The sequence below is a fragment of the Protopterus annectens genome, chromosome 3.part0 (assembly GCF_019279795.1).
Source record: "Protopterus annectens isolate FY-2018-M chromosome 3.part0, PAN1.0, whole genome shotgun sequence".
In the NCBI taxonomy this organism is placed as follows: domain Eukaryota; kingdom Metazoa; phylum Chordata; order Ceratodontiformes; family Protopteridae; genus Protopterus; species Protopterus annectens.
The window spans coordinates 653,777,714-653,793,606 of NC_056731.1; the positions used below are offsets into that span (position 1 = coordinate 653,777,714).

The window sequence follows — 15,893 nt, forward strand, 5'->3', positions numbered from 1 at the left end:
ATGCTACAAGTCTAAATCTCACAATGCACTCACTCAAAGCACTCCTTAAAATGGAGAACATCGACATTTGTGCTGTAACAGAGACCTGGTTCAAGGCAGCAGAAACCACCCCTGCACTACCAGGCTATAACTCATTTCACACCTTTCGGCCCCAGAACTTGGAGCGAAGCTCCAAAGGCAATGGTGTTTCCATATTCATAAAGGATGCGCACACCTCCAAACTGGTAGCCCAACATAACGCATCTGAGATACTTCAGGTGCAGCTAACACTGGGTAATACAGCGACTCAGGTTGTAGCCTGCTATAGGTGCCCAACCATGTCCCAGGACTCAAACTCCACCTTCCTAAGCACCCTGAAGAATATTAGGGACCAGCCTAACACTCTCATACTGGGTAACTTCAACTACTCCTTCATTAACTGGGAAAACTACTCATGTACCAATGCACTTGTCCAATGCTTTCTGGAATTCATTAATTCCAATGCTCTGGACCAGCTCGTTCTTACCCCCACTAGAGGTAGCAACATCCTTGACCTGGTCATTACTAATATGGGCGAATGTTGCTCTACACTAGTAATCATCTCGTCTCTGGTTAGATCCGACCACAAACTAATCACTTTGGAAATCCACCTCACACACACAAAGGTAACCACCATGTAAAACCTCTCCAAAGCTAACTTTGGGCTCCTAAAAACAGAGGTGGCTAACTTCACGGTACCCATGCAAATGGAGAATAGTTGCATGACTGTCAAATCATACACCAATGCACTGTGCGAACACGTACACAAGTGCATGAATCTCGTCATACCCAAAAGAACTAAGACCCTCTCCTCAAAAAAAAGAAAGCCAATGTAGTGGTCCCCTGCCATAAACAAACTCTACAACAGAAGGAGGAAACTGATGTGGAATAAGGCAAAGTCCAAAGACTGGAAAAACTCCCTTATCAGTCTCAACAAAAGGTTGAGATCCCTCATCAAATCCTCTAAAGCTAGCTGTAAAAACAGAATTGCAGCAGATAGTAAAGACAACAAAAGGCCTTCTATAGTTATGCAAAGAATCTCCACGGCAATATCCAGATTTACTCTAAGCTACTGCACAATGGTACCTCCTATACTGAGCCAACAGATATTGCCAATATACTGGCCGATCGATTCAGTGCTAACTTTACCCCTCCCTCCCCCCCAAAGGACCAATCACAAAACCAGTAGATTGCCAGGCACCCAGTATTACTGCTGCACAGGTTAAAACAGCACTGTCCAAGGCCAAGAATACAGCTTCTATGGGACCAGACAATATCCCTGGCTGTGTTCTACATGAACTACAGAGTGAACTGGCACCTCACCTGTGTGCCCTGTTCAATCCCAGCCTCACCTCAGGCTTTGTCCCTACCGAATAGCGCACTGCTACAGGCATCCCTATCCACAAAGGAGGAGTAACTACAGACTCCAGGAATTATCACCCAATTAGCCTGACGAGTCTGATATGCAAAGCTATGGAACGCATCATCATGGACCTAATAAACAAGGATACACGGAGTCTCCAAACTCTGGATCCTACACAGTTTGGTTTTGTGAAGTGTAGATCATGCCTGCTCAACTTGGTCGACTTCTTTGAGTCAGTCACCAGAGCTGTGGATGAAAGCAAGGTGGTTCATACAGCCTACTTTGATCTGGCCAAGGCCTTTGATATCATTCCCCACTCAGGAATCATAGAAAAACTCACTAAGCTAGGCATCAACCCCGAAATCACTAGGTGGGTTGCAAACTGGCTCACAGACAGAACCATGGTGTGAAAGTAGCTGACTCAAAGTCAGACTGCCGACCAGTCACGAGTGGAGTCCCACAGGGTTCAGTCCTGGGTCCTCTCCTGTTTGGTATCTACTTCTCTGAAGTCCATGCCAACACGAAGGGACTCTGGCTGACAAAGTTCACAGACGATTGCAAGTTGGGAGCTATTATTAACTCCCCAAGTGATGTTGACATCCTAAAGAAAGGCCTTAACGACACCAACGACTGGTGTCAGAACCATGGCCTTAAGCTCAATGCCAAAAAATATGTCACCATCCCTCCTTGGGAAAAACCCGGTTCCCATGAATTACCACATTGATGGTATTCCACTGAACAGAGAAGGCATTATAAGACATCTGGGAACATAGGTTGACAGCAACCTCTCTTTTGACCACCACGTTGCTGCTGTGGTCAGAAAGTCCTTCTATGTGGCACATCTTATTACTAAGAGTTTTGCATCCAGGAAGAAAGAGGTCATTGTCTCCCTCTACTCTTCCCTCATTAAACCAATCATTGACTACAATGTCCCATTTGGCATGTAGCTCACTAGACACCTGCAACAACTCGAGAGGCCACAAACGTACTTCACAAAGAGGATCCTAGGCCTTAAACACTTGTCCTATATGGGCAGACTCAAAAAAACTCCAACTATTCTCTGTCGCATATCACCTACTTAGAGGCGATCTCTGCTTGACTTACAAAGCCATGCCTGACCCAGCTCTGTTGGAAATGCTACAGCTAAAGAAATCCCAATCCCTCCGCACCACATGCTCCAGAGACCTCAAACCCATTACCACAATCAACAGAACATGCTGGAGGGACAGGTTCATAACCCAGAGACTGCCCATGCTACGGAATAGACTTCCCATACATGTCAAGCAGAGCACCTCACTGGCCCTCTTCAACAGAAATCTTGATGAGTGGATGGGAAATAGAAAATTCACCCTGGGGATCACTCCAGTGGCTCTACTTGACAGAGGCACTAGGAACTAAGTTCGGGTGGCACGATGCCAGGGTAATCCTATGGGCTAGGCTTGTTAAGGCTACAGGGCCATTAGCCTAGTACACGCCTATAAACCTATGAATAAGATGAATCTTCAGTATTCAGCTATAGGTTTCATAGCCTAGTTAATAACCAACCTTACAGTGACCAAAGTGAAAATCAAGTCTTGTATCTTGTTTTTTTGAGAAGTGAACACCTCAACTATTATACCAACCCTCAATGCAAAGGTGAATCTTTACCTATAGCATTGTGGTGGAAAATGGAGTCATAAAAGTAATCCATGCCTATTGTTCTGATAGACAAGTATTTATCTAAGACACAGAAATGACAAGTACTACAATTTCTAGCCAGAAACAAGCAAGGAGAATAAATCTGACAGACCATAGTACAGAAACACTTCCATGCCAGAAACACAAAAGAAAGCTGTACAGCAAGATACTGAATACAGGCCTGTACAGAAGGAAGTTTGTTAAAAATTTCAAACTATAAAGCCCAAAGGTAAATACTGAAAAAGAAAAAGAAACAATGTGAAATAATAATGTGAGAACAACATTACTAAAACAGTAAACGATCAAAGTAAAATAGGTGGAAACAGCTGTGTGCAAGGATTCTAACAATGAAGTTTGTATTGACTTTCAACTCAAAGTTGAAGAATTATCTGAAGAGCTTAACCAGTTAATTAACCTGGACTCTAATCAGCAGCAGCAATATCAGAAAGGTAAAACAGATGTTACAAACATTTTTGGCTCTATATATAGCATGGTGGAAGGAATGAAGAATGACAATGCCACAAGGTACTTTAAAAGCAAGAATATCTTTATAGAACACGTTATTAAAGCAGACAGGCAATCAGGAAAACTAGATACAGAGTTTCAGAAGGAAATAAATTCTGTTTGTATTACCCACATAAAATCAATCCTAGCTGTTCATACTTTTGACTCGAAAGAAGAGGCTCCACTGACAGAATGTGGGGTAACAGATACACTGGCCAGCTCTTGAACAGTAAATAAAATAAAAACTGAACTCAGTTCTATAGACCCAGTGACACTGCCCTACACTGTCATTAAACAGGTTAATTATACCCTCAGTAAAACTGCTTTTGTTGCCTTTTGGCCTGCATTCTGCCCTGATATTTTTCTGTCTGTTTAACTATAAACAACAAGGATGTAACCTTCCTCCTACAGCTTGATGGGTTCTCCAGGTCTCAAAACCCCTCCACTTATGTTCAAAAATGCAAGGTTATGAACTCGGATGAGGTAAGGCAGCATTTGTTTAGTTCTACTTTGTCACACTGTCTGCTGATCACCGGCACTTTCCAAACAATTAGCTATTTTTTCCCCATCAGTAGAGGCAAGGATCAGCCAGGAGGGGCCATCATTTAGGCAAGCATCAGTTTTGGTTCAATTTTTTTTTGTTATTCCTTACTCCCTGTACACCTACCCAGCAATGGCCCTTGAGAAAAGTATGTAATGGGCATCAGCACTGAACTAAACCTCTCTTCTGCAAGGACTGGCATCAGCAGGACTGCTTTGTTCACCCAGAGGAGGCAACACATAGTTGTCTTCTCAGTCTCCACCACGGAAAAAACAACTTGCATGCATGTGCTTCTGAGCATGTATTCCCATCCCTTTCTCGGATGGGGATGCTCATCCAACCTGCCAGTACCGACAAATGCCTGCGCCACTAGTCAAACTTGGATCCCCTGGGCTATAGACAGAGCTTTAGCCCACTATGCCACTGCAGTAAGTGGTCATGCCACATTCACATTTTGGGGTACTGAATGTTATATGTGATGTGAATACTGAAAAAAGTGCTATATCTCTAAGAACTTTGGCTCCAAAACATTGATAATGCCACTGTGTGATGCTATCCAAATAATGCTGCTTCTTGGAGGGCAGTCAGGTAACAAGAACTGCCATCATATTGGGGAAATGGGTCAATATGAGACCAATTATGTATTTATTTTTGTTAAAAAATGAGGGATTTTCTAAACTATGCCAGATTTGCTAGAGTCTCAAGGGGAAGGCTCACTACCTTGTGTACTGGAACACTGGAGTTCAAGTGGAGACTGTCACTGTGCCTCAGATGAAATTAGGTTCTCATGCCTAACAAGAGATTCTCAGGAAGGAAGGATGTCTCCAACTACCTACATTGGTAGGCTCTGTAGAAACTGTTTAACTGTGGACCTGGAGCTGGAGCTGGATTGCTCTAGGTGGGAAACATGTTCATTTGGAGCCTGCAGCAACTACTGCTTCAGGAATTTGCTGTGTATTTTGATTTTTTACTTAAATGGTAGAGAACAAACTGTTCAAGGACTTATTTTTCTGTTGGTAAGAATATATTGGTTACTGAAATTTGCTTTGCAACTTTGAATAGAGCAACTTTTGAGTTGCTGGGTTACTTATGGCCTTAGTAAAACAACTTTTACTGCCTTTTGGCCTGCAAAAATTGCCACAGTTTCAATTACTTCTGGGTCCAGTGTCTTCAAAATAACACAAGTGCCATAATGTGCCATAATGTATTAAACGTGTTCAATACTTGAATGCTCTGTCTTTGACTTCAGTAAATTTCTTTACATTAAACTGATCTAAGCTACTAAAATAAGTTTGTTGGGTGCTGCCTTTAAATATGTCTCACCAGCTCACTGGTGTGCAGGGCTGTCAGGATGGTGCCAAAGTAGGATGGTCTGATCTTCCCTAGTAATGTATTTCCTACTCACTTACACACAGGATTCACTCAGAATTTCCTTGCTTATGGGACCTAATCTGAAGGAAAGTACAGTTGTGTAAAATCTTACCATAAAGGTAGATGTCCTTCTCTTCACTGTTGCAGTATTCATTACATTAGGGATTCCCTGCCAAGGACAGCCCCACGTCCAGACAGTATACCAAAGCCTTTTGGTTGCTTTAATGTATGCCGTACATCACACGTATGCTCCTCACATTGCATAGAACATAAAGGTGATGTCCAGATGTACCATTCTCAGAACTGAGAGCCCCAGAAGGAACTCCAGTCTAAGGAAAAGAGATGTAATCAGTACATTCAGAAAAGAAATGGACCAAGGAGTGGAGGGAGGGAATGAATACCTCAACAGTGAAGAGAAGGACATCTACCATTACAGTAAGATTTTACACAACTGTACTATGTCCTTCCATATTACTGTTGCAGTATTCATTACATTAGGGAGACTGACAAACCTCAGGAAGAAACTGGGGAGGAGAAAGGACCAGTAGAGTCCTCTAGGAAGCCATGAAGAATAGCCCTAGAAAAACCAGCTCTTGCTCTGGATATTCCATCCAACTTGTAATGCTTGATAATGATGATGTATATAAGTCCAGGTAGCTGCCTCAAGAATAGTTAGTATCCAAACGCTAAAAAAAAAAGCACCAGAAGAAGCCACAGCTCTAGTAGAATGAGCCTTAACAGGAAAAGGAAGGCTCTTACCATGAAAAGAATAATAAAAGAAAATAACTTTTAGAAGAAATAGTTTGCTTGGATGCAGCTAATCCTAGGGACCTAGGATGAAAAGAAACAAACAGCTGATTAGATCTCCCAATACTCTCAGTTTTATCCAAATAAAATCTGAGTTGTCTATGCACATCCAATGTGTGCAGCACCCTCTCAGTGGCAGATTGAAGAGAGGGGGGAAAGTGGGCAAATAAATAGACTGATTAAGAGACAACTCATTAACCACCTTGTGCATAAAAGAAGTATTAGTACGCAAGAACACCCCTTCCTTATGAAATACCAAAAAAGAAGGATAATCCATAAGGGCTTGAAGCTCAGACACCTGTCTGGCAGAGGTAAGGGCCACCAAAAGTACAGTCTTCCAAGAGCAATGTCACAAGGAAGCTAAAGCAGCAGGCTCAACAAGAACCTGAGTCAATTTTCCCAAAACAAAACTAAGATCTTCCTGGGAGGCCTAATATGAAGGACAGCTTTAAAAAGTTGTTTAGCCTCAAATCTAGAAGCCAAAGGAGGAGAAAAAGGCAGACAAGCAGAGATAGCTGATAACTGTGCCTTAACAGGAGAATAGGCCAACCCAGCACTAAGCAATTCACACAAATAAGACAGAACCAAAGGAACACCCACACAAAGTGGATCCAGGTTACGAGAAAGACACCAAACAGAAAACCTTTTCCATTTGGATAAATAGGATTTCATAGTAGTGGGTTTCCTGGCCTCCTGCATGACCCCAAGCACGTCCTCAGAAAAAAAGGCGTCTGTTGAATCAAATTCCTATCACCCACAGTGTCAGTTGAAGAGTAAACCGGTAGGGATGGATGACAGATCCCTTGTCTTGTCTGAGTAGGTTCACCTTGTGAGGTAACTTGTGATGCTTGCCCTTGGCTAAATGCAGAAGAAGAGGGAACCAATGCTGTCTCTAGCTCTCCCAGTGTGAAAACAGAAACTTATCAAAGAAATCCAGCAGACTTGTGTTTATCAGTAAATTTCAATAACTGGCTAGTAAGTGCACTGCTTGTGAATGCCAGGAATACAGAAATACAGAAAACCTGGAAAAACTAGCTACAAAACATGAGGAAGAAACACTGACTGGGGAGAGTTCTGCAGCTGTTCAGCAAAAAGCAATGCAACCTTCAGACATAACTTCCAGTAACCTACAGAAAGATATAAAACAACTGCATACAGACTTGGTTAAAATAAACAAAACACAGATGGAAGATATAAACACAAAAAACAAAAGGCTGGAAGAAGATTTAAACAGATATTCAGATGATATGATAAAGCTGCAAAAATAAGAGGTCAAATTAAAGAAAAGGATGGATGAATATGAGACTGCTCAGGAAGAGATGTTTAAAAAAATAACAGAATTAGAGGACAGAGCACATAGGAAAAACCTGAGATTTTCAGCTATACCAGAGAAGATGGAAGGAAAAGACTGGATTAATTTTATGAAAGCATAAATAAAAGCAACTGGACTGGTATTCCACAGCAGGAGCTGTTAGTTGAAAGGGCACATCATGTGTATGCTCCAAACCTGGCTATAAGAAAACAACCTTGACCTTTAATAGTAAAGATGCAATTCTTCCAGCAGAAGTTGTCGATTGTGACAAAATTGTGGCAGAAGGACAAAGTACTAAAAGTGTGAGAGAGCAGAGTGTTTGTGGAGAATGATTACTCACTGTACACCAGAGAGAAGAAGAACAAATTTATTCCACTATTCAGGGAATGTTGAGATGCAGGTTTGAGACTCAAACTGCTGTAGCCAGCTATCTTCAAGATATTCTTCCTTGGAAGGACAAAATCATTTTTGATGAAGTACATGCTAAGGAGGAAATACAAAAGTGTGTCCAACAGAAAGTCAGCCGCGAAACAGATGGAGATTCTTCTTGTTCTTCTGGTAATAAAGACTACAGAGAGACTGTACCTGTGAAACCTTTTCCACTGTTTCAACAGAAAATGTCGGAAAGATGGAAGGGAACACAAGAGTTGACTAGAGGAATTGAGAGTACATTGGAAGTGAAGTAGAGACAGGATTTAGGAGATGAAAAGTAATAAAATCAGTAATTTAATATTTATTATTTATTTATTTATTTATTTAACATTTGTTAACTGGGAACGTCCAACTTGGAACAAACCCAATTTTCAGCAGAGGCCCAGGGAAAAATGCTCCAGATGCATGTCTTTGTAGCGCATTGTAATATGGGATTACAATGCAATAATTATATTTGTGAAATTATGACAGAATAACAAAAATCTGTCATTAATATTCGGAAAAGTGCTTTAAGGAAGGTTACTGAAAATATTTCCTATTATTTGGAATCGGTCTTGGGACCTTTAGCTAGAAGTATTCCAACTATCTTAAAAGATACCTACCAGCTATTGAATGATTTAGAAAATCTAACGAAAAATAAAAAAACTTCCTCCTCTGTTATTTTGGCCTCTTTAGATGTTAAGAATTTATTTACTGTGATTCCTAATGATTATGGAATAATTAGAGAGATCTTACACAAAATGGGAAGGTTAGATAGCAATTCACAGATGGTTGTATGTACACTTTTGGATATAGTGCTTAATAATAATTTGTTTATGTATCATAAATTAGTATATGCGCAGATTTGGGGTGTCGCTATGGGCACCCCATGCGCGAACTCATATGCGAATTTGGTTATGTACCAATGGGAAAGCACCTATTTGTTTAACAGTGAGTTTTTTAAGCACATTTTGCTATACAGACGTTTTGTGGACGATATACTAATAGTTTGGGATGAAAGTTTAGATCTACTGAGAGATTTTGTTATTTATTTAGAGTCCACTACTAACTTTCTGAGGTTCACAATGGAAGTATCCTCTTTTAAGATGGACTTTTTAGATATCACAATCTCTAGAGACTCAGATGGTTTGATTTCAACCACTTTGTACAGGAAACAGTGCTGGAAAAACTCATTGTTACATTATAATAGTATGCATCCCCGTTTTGTGTTCCCCAATATTGTTAAAAGTTAACTTATGAGGGTCATAAAACTGTGTAGAAATGATATTGTCAAAAACCTACAAATAGATTTTATGGATGAGATATTTAAGGAAAGAGGCTATACTGCCTCTTTGATACAAGATGTGAAACACCCTGTATTAAACACAGTGGATGATGCTATAGTAGGTCCTAAAACTCCCAGGTATTCTATGACAAGATATAATACTAGACCTAAATATAATCAAACTAAGGTAGTCTTTACGACTAGATATACTAGTGATATCAAGTATATAACTAGTATTATTAGAAACAACTGGAACATATTATTAATAGATCATCAGTGTTCCAAGTTAGTAGGGCGATTCCCTAATTTTAGATATAGGAATAGCAAAAATCTAAAAAGACCACTATGTATTGAGAAGATTAATCTGCTAACTAATAGTGTAGATAGGCGGACCTTAAGACATGGTACTTTTCCATGTAACAGATGTAAAATGTGCAACTTTATAGCTAATGAACACCAGTTCATTCATCCTGACCTTGACTATGTTTTTACACCTAGTTTTTATGCTACTTGTGAGAGCGTGAACTTAATATATTTAGCTACTTGTACAGAATGTATGGCTTTTTATATAGGCATGACATCAAGAATATTGAAAGATCGGATATACAATCACATTTATGATATTAGGAAAATGAATCCAAGTAACGCCTTGGCTAAACATGTGGCTATATATCCTGATCATGCCTTTACGTTTCGAGCTCTACAAGTTGTAGGTATCAACAAACGGAGGGGGGGGGCTGATAAAATGAACTATTTAGAGACAATTGAGTTGAACTGGATTCTAAAAATGAGGGCTCATGTTGAGCCAGGACTCAACCAATATGTTAGTATAAAACCTGTTCTGGTAGCACGTAATTAATTAATTGATTATAGTAATAATACTGTTGTCCCATTTATCTGCATTTGTATTTTGTATCTGTATTTGTTTATTATTATTTTCATGCCAGATTGTACACACATCATATCTAGCATGAGTTGTGTGCTTTTGGTATGATGTGTGTCTTAATTCTATATACTTTATATGCTCCCAGCATTGTTATATATATATATTTTGCTATTAATAGACATTATATAGTTCATTGTTCTACTAGGCTATTTTATTATCTTTATTCCATCTTATTTGGTATGGATGTTTTATAGCTAAATATTTTTCGTTTTATCTTTAGTTTAATTTTAGTCATTTAGTATTTCATGAAGTTTTTATACATATATAGTGTATATTTTAAAGGGTTGAGTGAACTGCTCTGAGTTGGCTCTGTTTTATTTTTAATTCTATGAGTCATTATTCTATCACACTGCTTTAATTGGTTTAACAGCTTGTTCAATGTATTCATTGATTTATAAATTAGCTGATTAATAATTATATATAAGAGCTTTTGTAGAGCATCAATGTTAAAACCTGAAGAAGCGTGTTGTATACACGTGAAAGCGCTTGTTTTATCGAATAAAATAGTTTATATTTCTTATTTCATCGTGGTGGTCTCTAAATGTGCTGTTTTGTGGACTTTGTCTTGTTTTTTCAGTTGGAGACCTTTGGAAGGTGGCATTCCTTGTTTTTATGCTTTGGGGAAGGCAAGAGGAGGAAGAAAGTTAACTGTAAGTAATGATTTTTTTCCTTAAACAGTATCAGTTTTGTGGCATGTAGTTTTCTTTACATGCTATGCATTTTTTCAGTTATTTTTAAGTGTAATGAGGATTGTAAACAGGTGCTGCTGTTCTTTTTTTAATTCTCTTTCTCCATTTTCCCTCTCTTCTTGTCCCGTTTCAAGAAATGTAGGCACTGCAATGCATAAAAAACTTGGTTAAAAGCATGATAAAAGAGAGATTAATGTGCTTTTTCACATTCTTGCATGAGAAAATGATTGCATTACAGACCTTAGACTGGCTCAAGGTCCTATCCTGTATTCTATCTCCTACAGGATTTTGAGGAGAGATCTATGCCTGGTATACAGGGCATTGTCAGACCCCACTCTGATGGACCTCCTGCATATCCACAAAACAAACAGTACCATAATTATCCATTCTAAAGACTTAAACATTGCCTGTGATATAAATAAGACCTGCTGGAGAGATAAGGTATGTATCTCAGAGACTACTCCATCTATGGAACAGGCTCCCCAGCCATGTGAAGCAGAGTTACTTCCAATTCAAGTACAACTTGGACAACTAGATGGGAAACCGGAAATTCATCCCTGGTTTGGCACCTATGCCACTGATGCAAACAGATAACCTGTAAATTGGTTCATCTCCCAGGCCCATGTTTACACTTATCAAGTGTATCAGAACTCATCAGAGATTTGGGATGCATGGCTATGCTTAAAAAAATCCTTGTGGTTGTTAGCTTAGCAAACACCTATGAACCTGTGAACAAGTTTTAAGAGACAACAAGTAAATGAAAAAGAACACTGAATATTATGTGGCTTTTTTCTAGCAAATTCATGTATGCTCAGTAACAATTCTGCAGCAGGTCTTCATGTTTGCATGGAAACAATCTGATAAAGAGAAACTGGCTACAGTCTGGTGGAGAGGGATTGGCTGAGGAAAAGGAGAACTTGGCTAAGAGATAATACGATCTGAGGAAGACAGCAGTCAAAAGCTCTTATCAGATATCTTCAAGGGACAGATGTGAGCTTTTTTATTTTTCATTTTATTTTCAAGTCGAAGTTTTATTCGTATTAAAGGACTACATTTTAATTGGAACACTTGTGGATTTCGTTGATTGGCCATCCTTGGGTGGAATTTCTGTCTTTTTTCTGCCAATATTGACTGTTTTTGTGACAGACCACCTTTAGCGTTTGGGAGTTATTTATTTATTTATTGGCTAAGAGATAATGTTCTCAGGAAGCATTCAGGGGTTTTCCCAAAGTAGATAATGTTCTCTGAAAGCATTCAGGGTTTTTCCCAAAGTAGGCAATGTTCTCTGAAAGCATTCATACAAACACGAAAGAGTGGTGAATTATATTAAAATGTGGCATGCAAATAGCTTACATGAGACACACAGAAAGAAATGAACATGTGAATTTGATAAAGAAAGGTTTTCAGGATGGTTATTCAGCAGAATACCTGGGACAAAGGAAAAGAGGAGTACTTATAGTAAATTCAAGAGGAGCTCCAATAGTGGCAGAAGAAGATAAAAAAAATAATAATGGCATATTTGTAGTGTTAAGGGGCTACAGGCAAGGGGGGAGGATTATACTGGCATGTATTTACATTCTACCTAAAACTGCTGTAATGCAGCTTAAAAAAATTGGGAAGAAATAATCAGTTTTCAGAAAAGAATATTACTTATAGGTGTGACTGGAGCTTAATTTGCAGTAGTGAGGATATGTCTGGGGGGACAGAAGGGAAAATATAAAGAAGGGTTAATTTTTGAAGAAATTTATGAAAGTATTTGGCATGACAGATGTGAATTCAGTAATAGGAGTTTGGAATGAATTTACATATTACTCCCAAGATATAAAAACTGGGCTAGTGTAGACAGAATTTACATTTCACAGAAATATGTTAATTTACTTGAAGGTCTTGATACCCACCCAATAACTATTTTGGATCATGTGCCAATAATAACTAAAATAAAAACACAGTATAATGAAATAAAAGTGAGACACTGGCACTTTCCCACCTATCTGTTGAAAAGAGAGGAATTTCATGAATAGGTAGTGGAGATCATTCAGGAGCTGTTAGCGAGGATAGAAATTTCATTTGAAAATATAGCTAGGGAGTGGGATAAAATTAAGGTGGAATTTAAAAATAGGATGGAAATAAAAGAAAGGGAACTATGGTTAAGAAGTACAAGAATTATTTAGAGGGACTGACGAATGTGAAAGTACTGCAGAATAGGGGGAATCTCAAAGAACAAGAAAAGAATCAACTGTAGAATAATAGGCAGAAAATAACGGATTACTTCAAAAATATGTACAAGCTTAGAAAGACTGTTGTTATACAATTGTTTTTTTGATAATAGCATTAAAGCACAAAAGCTTTTAGCACAACTCAGGCAACAGAAAGTAGAAGGAGTTGAAGCCAAACTTAGGGAGCCTATAACAAAGACGATAACAAGAGATCCTTTAGAGGTATTAGAAATATTTTAGAAATTCTATGCGAGTCTCTATAAAGCAGAGAAATATGAAAATCAAGAAAAGATACAAATGGAAATGTTTACAGAAGAATTGAATATGCCAAGGTTAGAGGGAGAAAAGGCTCAATTGCTAACAGTTAGGATAGCAGGAGATGAGATAATAATTGTGATGTATAACCAATCTATGTGAAATTCCTCAGGAACAGATATTATTCCTGTGGAAGTTTGGAAGCTGGGAGGAAAAAACTGATAAAGATCTGGAAAGTTTTGTTTAACAATATCTTAAGAGGAGGAGAAGTACCACCATCCTGGACAAAAGCAGAAAATACCATTGTTGGTGGATCTTGATGCAGAAAAAGCATTTGACAGAGTAAGCTGGGACTTTATAAGTAGGGCAATGGAATCATTTGCATTTCCTGAAACAATTATAAGGTTGATTAAGAGACTATATGACAGATCAGAGGCGAAAATTAAAGTGGGTGGGGTCCTCTCTGATAATTTCTGCTTGAGCAGAGAAACCAAGCTGGGGTGTCCTCTTTCCCTGTTATTATTTGCATTATGTTTATAACCATTGGCAAAGAAAATAAGGGACACAGAAATTCAAGGATATAATTAGTATGACAACCAAGAAAAGCTGACTTTATTTGCAGATGATATTATTTTGTACCCGGTAAAACCAGAAAAAAAGACATTACAGTGTTGTGGAACATTTTGAGACAGTTTCAGATCTTTTCAGGATACAAAATTAATGAAGCTAAAACAAAGGCAATAGTGGTACATTAGGTACCCACACATGAACTGGTTCAGGAATACCCATATTTATGGGGATATGATAAAATGAAATATTTAGGAGTATGGATTAAAAATGATTCTAGTGTGCCAGCTAAGGTTATGTGGGAAGAGACTAAACAAAAGATAATACAAAAACTGAGAGAATGGAAGCTTTGTTATATGGATATGGACAGTAAGATAGAAGCAGTTAAAACGTTTTTAGTCTCTTTCGTCTTATACACAGGTCAGGCATATTTTTATCAACCAGAGAAGAAGCTGTGGGTAGCAACTAATAAACAGCTGAAGGACTTTACCTGGTGGGGGAAGATGGCAAGAGTAAAATGGGATAAGCTGATTCTTTCAGTAGAACAGGGCAGATAGGGATTGCCCAATCTGAAGGGGTATTTCAGAGTTACACAGTTAAGACTTCTATACAGAGCCCAAGCAGAAAACTAAAATTCAAAGTGAAAAGGGATGATGATGAAACACAGAGGAAGCTGAAGAAACAATGAGACAATGGCATTTTCGATGCAGGCCTTTAAGGAGAACAATAATCACTCAGAATATTATATCCATAAAGTAGCAGAAAGTATTCTAAGAACTAAACCAATACGGGAATGGAGAATGGAGATTCTGCTGATAGGTATGACTGCAATTGGGGATACAGACAACAGGCAAGACGGGGCTGGAACTTATTGGAGAAAACTGGCAAAGGAACCAAGGTACTGGGAGCAAATAACTAACGAGGGGAAGATGATAAAATGGAAAGATGCCAAGAATTTATTTGGACTGCAGCTTAGAGATTGCCTTCCCTATCAAGGATTGATAGAGTATAGGCAAAGAGAAAGAAATAGGAGGTCCTAAACAAAAGACCAACACTGATAGAGTTTTTAATAGAATCTAGAACAGAAGTTGCCATTAAAAAAGGAATAATTAGCAGAGCATATAAAATATTACACATTAACTAAAAAACAATCAGAAAAGGTTAGAAAAGATTGGGAAGAGAGACTGGATAAGCAATTCACAAAGAAACAATGGGAGGATATATGCATGTCTCCCAAATATTCAACAAAATCTAGAAGATTTAAGATTTTTTCCCTGGAAATGTTTACATAGATATTTTTATACCCCAAGTAGACTCCACAGAATTTTTCTTCAGGTAGACAGTAAATCAGTAAATGTTGGAGGTGTGAAGGGGAAAAAGGAGGTAACTGGGAATATATTTTCTGAAAGTGCGGTGAGTTAGCGGACTTTAAGGCTTCCCTTCAGGATGCACTGTTGGAGATGCTGGGTGGGCAGATTGGTCTGACAAGGAAGGTGATTTTTCTGAGCTATGGCACAGAATAAGAATTGCCTAGACATTGTAGGGCTTTGCTGTGTCTAATAATAGTGGCTGCCAAAAAAGCAATTACTAGAAGATGGAAATTAAAATCTAAACCAACTATACTGAAGTAGTGAATACAGTAACAGATGCAACAACTGGAACTGAGATCTTATGAAAAGGGTAGGAGCAAGCTACGTAGGAAAACATGGGAACTGTGAGAACAATACAAGCAAGGGAGGAATGAGGCCAAAAAGGCAGCAGGACTTGAGCTATGTAATGTTTGAGTGAGAAAGACTGGGTAGATTATAAGTGATGTATAATGTTTGCAAATGGGAGTGTGTCAGTATGGTTTGTGATACAAAATGCTTACGACAATGTATGACTGCCTATGTAGTAAGTGATGGTTTAATGAAGATTTTTTTTTTTGTTTA

At 38.6% G+C, this 15,893-nt stretch overlaps 1 protein-coding gene across 3 annotated transcripts in view; it reads right to left on the reverse strand.

Moving 5' to 3' along the window:
* Positions 1-15,893, reverse strand: part of ANO10 (anoctamin 10) — a 1,956,032-nt gene that overhangs the window by 426,149 nt on the left and 1,513,990 nt on the right. The gene's annotated exons all lie outside the window — the stretch shown is intronic.